Raw genomic sequence first — 6000 nt, 5'->3', positions numbered from 1 at the left:
GAGCATCTATCCTTTTCACATCTCTTTTGGTTCCTTGACCAAATCAAGGACATCTTGGCCCGGAGCAGCAGCACACAGCTGTGTTTATAGGTGTTGTTGACAAGAGAACATGCATCCCATGCACCAGGATTGAACCAGAGTTGTTATATACAGAGAATAGGACATGTGGTGAATTCCACTACTAAGAAATTTCATTTAACTTTCCCTACTTCAGGTTTTTTTTTTAAGATATTAGAAAAGAAGTAGTCTTACTATATTAAAGGTAATTATTTAGAAAGTACTTTTCAAATGTAATTTGGATAATGTTACTGAAAAAAAAAGTCAATATTGTCTGAAAAGCATTGAACATGGAAGGCGCCAAGAATTTAATTCCAAAAGTAAGTATAAGGAATAAAATAAAATCAGGGTGTGATATTAAAGAAACTGTTGGTCTATTGAAAATAATTATGCCAATATTTGTAAGAAAGATAGATTATAAATATATATATATATATATATAGTAAATGTTTCAGGTAATTAATTATACCAGGTAGATATAAGGAAATGAAGGTACAAATGAGACTACCATATATTTTTTCCAAAGGATTAGTTATAATTTTCCTAGATTTAAGAAAGAACAATTTATTAAACATCAAAAAAAATTGAAAAAAGGAATATCAAGCTTATGGCTGAAATAAAAATGGTGATGGAAATGATATAATGTTGAACGTAGTAGTTCATCTTGAAATTGAGGTGGAGGAGTGAGGGAGAGCAAGCTGAGATTAACAAAAATGAAAGTGGATTTTAAAATGCTCTTTAAAGAAAGTTATGTGTTATTTTGATACACAGTTAATGGAAAACGTACACTGGTACATTTTTGGAGGATAATTGGGCAACAGTTATCTAGAGATGTAAAACTGAACATTTCTTAATTTGCAAAAAAGAAAACCATCAAAAATATTTTCACAAAGTAATTTTCTCCTCAACACAATACTTTCATCTTTGAGATGACAAGTATGACAGCAGTCATGATTCATCTAGAGTATTAAAAATATCACAAGCTTCCTAGCTGCCCAAGAGGGATGCAGAGAAAAATAAGCATTCCTTTAAAATTTCCCTCTTTCACTACAATGTATCTTTCCTTTTAAAAACTACAGAAAACCATTACCACACAGAATGTATTTTGTCTTTCACAGACAAAAGAGAGAGTTAAGCGAAGGACTAGTTTTCCACAGGCTATTGGGAAGAGTGAATGAACAGGCATGCCTCCCTTCTGTCTTCCTCTGAACTCTATTTTCTTTTTAAGTATACTGTCCCCTGGCCTCCGCTGAACTGGCTGGCCCAAATCTAAATTGGACTGAATTTCTGTGGTAGAAATATATGCTTAGTCAATGGTCCTGATAAATGATATCTCCCATGCCTTCTCTGCTCTGTCCACAGAAAAGCACTAAACCAGTGCATTTGCCACTATCTTCTTGGATAAAAAACAGGACAAGATAAGACCTGAAAAGGAATAAATTCTTAATGTCAATGCCACATTTCCTGATTTTGGAACTCACTTTGTATTTATTCCTTCTCTCTCCTCTATCAAAACCATGGTATCATATAGAAACTAGCAAACATTCTCAATTTTTATCCCTCCAAAATATATTTCTCATAATAAAGGAGGAATTTTATGGAATAAAAGTGGTTGATAAGGAAGTTTTAGAACAGGTAATATTTAAATTAAGAGAATAAAAAGTAAGGAAGCATACTGAAGAAACAAGTTTTCTGGAGTGGAGAGCCCATATTGTTTATTTTTTAAATTAATTATTGATTTTTTTAGAACAAATACTTATTGAGTAACAACTAGGTGCTAGGAGCTATAATGGGAAAATATGCTTTTCTGTTGTTGAATAGGTTTGGAAGGCCAAGAAACTAGTAGTAGAAATAAGGACTTAAATAAATAGGCAAAATGAAGCCTTTAAAAATTTTTGAGAGAGAAAATAACAAAAGTATTAGATTTGACATTATAAGTGAGTTCCTCAGACTACTGTTTATGGGCCTAAACTGGCCCTCTCAAGTAAGAAATTTCTATACATCGTTAAATAGTTTTTAAAAAGAAAAAGAATATTTAGTGATATAAAAATTATATGAAATTCAAATGTCAGTGTTCATAAATAAAATTTTTTGAAACACAGCCATGATTATTTTATTGCATTGTCTATGGCTGTGCCCGTGCTACAATGGTGGACTTGAGTAGGTAAGTAGTTGTGGTTTGAGGTGTTTACCAATAAGTAGGACCAATTTTTTTCCTCAAGTTCTAGGCAAGTTAAAAAATGAAAGAGTATGTTAAATGACACAAAAATATAGCTCTACTAACTAATAAAGTTCATTTTTAAAAAACAAGTTTTATATCAGTGGGCTAGGGGACCTCCTAATAGTGATTCTCTCATTTTGGAGAGATTCACCTATTAAGTTAAAAGAAGTTCTGGGCTCCTATATGGGGGGGCAGGCTTCTTCTACCATATGTCATAGGACAGAACAGGAGACAGAGGAGAAGTCATCACAGAGATAGAGAAATGCCACTTGTGTTTTCTTATCATGGAAGTTAAAGGACTGGGAGATATATATTCCATCCCAGCTCCCCCCACCATTTTGTTTTCTTCACCCTCTGGCCTTAAGCAATAAGTCAATCAGAGCTGTGATGATCCTCATCAGGGAAGCCATCAGCACATGGACAGTCTTGCCCCACCTTCCTTGAACACAAGCCACTGGCCTTTTGTGGTTCCTCCTGGGATCACTGGTATGGAACATAGATTTTTCACCTACAAGGCCCTAAAATATCTCAGAACAGTATACAGACAAAACACACTCCAATCCACTGTGCCACCAAAGCTATACATTCAGTACAAAGTTGTCTGTTATAGTCTATCTGAGCTTCTATAAACAATGAAATTATAGGACACCATTATAGTATTGCCATAATAAAATGAATACCAGAACTTCAATAATATATTGCCAGTAATAAAAAGGTATGCCAAACTTGTGTGCAAATCTTCTCCTCCCATTATCAAATTCCCAGAATTTTAGGGGGAACCTGAATTCTGAACTTACCATGCCTCACAAGTTAAAGTCTAAAGAAATCGAAGTGCCTGTTTTTCAAATTCCTCAAATCAATATCCCATACCTTCTGCTGGCTTTTCTTCCTGGGTTCCATATTTCGTTTACTACTGCCACTTACACTCTGGTCTCTCACACTGGAAACCTGAAAGTGATCTCTGTCATCTATTACACATCCTAAAAACATGTGATTGTCAAGTCCAGGTGATTCTCTCTCCTAAATCACCCTTACATGTGTCCAGTTCTTCTATTTCAGTTTACATTTGCCAAGAGCGAACTTTTATCACCTTTCAAGTGGATTATTGTAAAAGCATCTTACAGGTCTCCTGCCACCAGGCACCCTCTCCTCCACCCATCATCCCATCCACACTAGGCAGGAACTAACCTAGATTCAATCACAACTGCCAACACACAATATAAAGCATATATATGCAAAGAAAAAAATATCAGCCCACTCATATAGGTAATAAAAAAGGGAATGATCTATATGTAGGCATGCATGCATACAAATGGATAAAAGAACCTTACAAGTATTTGGAAATATCAAATGTTTAACAGTGGTTACCTTTGGGGAAAAAAGACAGGAAGACTAATTTGGGTAAGTGAATGTGAAAGTAGAATGTTATCTTTTATGCCAGATAATGCTATATTATTTATTCTAATAACATAGAATATCACTGCTTATTATGTGTGCTATTAGAAAAAAGTAAAACAATGTCTGGAAATACATACAGCAACAACAGTATAATAAAAAATGTGGCATCTACCTGATACAATATAAGAGCCTGGTCCCAGACACTAGTCAGGGGGCTTTCCACTGGCCTGGGTCTGAGGTGGTAAACTTCTGGATAGGGAGGCGTCAATGGATAAGGGAGCAGGATAGCAGAGAAAAGGGGGCAAAACCAAAACACATTTGGAATGGAGAAAATCCAAATAAGTCACCCAGCCTAGCAGATAAAAGAGAAAGAAATATCAAAGGTAGAAACTTCCCTGGTGGCGCAGTGGTTAAGAATCCGCCTGCCAATGCAGGGGACGTGGGTTCAAGCCCTGGTCTGGGAAGATCCCACATGCCGCGGAGCAACTAAGCCCGTGCGCCACAACTACTTAGCCTGCTCTCTAGAGCCCGCGAGCCACAACTACTGAGCCCACGTGCCACAACTACTGAGCTTAACTGCTACAGCTACTGAAGTCCGCGCCTAGAGCCCATGCTCCACAACAAGAGAAGCCACCACAACGAAAAGCCCGTGCACTGCAACGTAGAGTAGCCCCCGCTCACTGCAACTAGAGAAAGCCACGCGCAGCAATGAAGACCCAATGCAACCCAAAATAAATAAATACATTTATAAAAAAAAAATCAAAGGTAACTTCAAGGTTTCCATCTTGACAGCTGTGGTGATTTACAACTGAAATAAATAGCTTATATGTGAGGTGACATATTTTTCAGGTGATATTTTTATTTCCATCTTAACGGGTTAAGTTTGGGGTCATGATAAGACAATCAGGTGGAAATGTTGTATATGTAATCAGAGTTGCAGGCTTAAATGCAGAACTTAAGGTGGAAGATTTGATTGTTTCATTATTATGAGTATATAGGTAATAGTTGGATCCATGAGTTCTTGTGGGGAAGGAATGGAATGAGAAGGGACCAAAAGGCTGAACACAAACCTTTAAACAGAGTCATGAAAAGAACAGAAAGGTAACAATGAGAATAGAATATATAAATAATATTGATTGCACAAAGGACTCAAAGGGAGAAAACATTCCAAGCAACACTGGGGGATCAACAATCCCAGATTTTACAGTGCTATCAAGGATGAATGTGTATGAGAAAAGTCCTTTACCTCTGACAAGAAATAATTATTAGTGACCTTGCAAAGAAAATTTTCTGGAAATATACCTTTACCCTTTCAGGAAAAAAGAATACATATTAAAATAAGCTATATGTATTGTATGAGTAAATATACTATACCATATTAAACATACATTCTGTGAGTAGAACCTAATATGGGCAAATGATATGAACAGATGATAAACAGACAGTTAAATACAAATAGCTATCAAGTATATGAAGAGATCCTCAAGCTCATTTGTAATCAGAGAAATGCAAATTAAAGTAAAATAATTTACCACTTTACAACCATCTGATTGGCAGAAACTAGAAAGTTGAATGGTGGTAATTATTAGTGGGGATGTGGAGAAAGCAGATGAGCTTAATCTCACTCAAGAGCACTCCAGCAATACTTACTCAGATTTAAAGTGCATATACCCTACATCCCAATATTCCTATTTCTGGTTACACAGCCCCAAGATATTCTCACACAGGTCTAGGAAGGGGCTTATATGATGATTATATCAGTCAGGAGAGATGAGATTATGCTGTGGTAACCTCCAAACCCCAAACCCCTTGCTTGGAATACCATAGGTTTCTCTTTTGTTCACACTGCAGGTCCATCACAAGATTGGCAGGTTAAATCTGCCCAGTGTACTCACTCACACTGAGGATGTAGCCACCCATCTCAAACACCGTCAGCCACCGTGAAGAGGGAAAGATGAACTCTGGAGATTTCAAGCCAGCAATTAAATGTTCTAGGCCCGAAGTGATACATGTCACATCTGTCCACACTCATTGGCCAGAATCACATATAAAAGTGATCAGACAACACAAAATGCCTCCCATGTATTCATACACTGCAAGAACCAGAAATACCTGTGAACAATGCCAACGACTTTCAAAACACAGTCAATGCTTCAGTGGGGTAGCAGAGAGTCAATTTAGGTGTCCATTTCAAGAGGATTTTTGGAGATGTAAAATATTCTATAGGTTTTGTGTGGAATACTATGCAGCACTTAGAAGCAAGGAGCTAGAATATGCACAGAAAGGTGGATGGTTAATTAGATTCTGAGTGGAAAAAGAAATAA

The sequence above is a fragment of the Balaenoptera physalus genome, assembly GCF_965194825.1.
Source record: "Balaenoptera physalus genome assembly, chromosome: 4".
NCBI lineage: Eukaryota > Metazoa > Chordata > Mammalia > Artiodactyla > Balaenopteridae > Balaenoptera > Balaenoptera physalus.
This window is presented reverse-complemented; position numbering follows the sequence as displayed.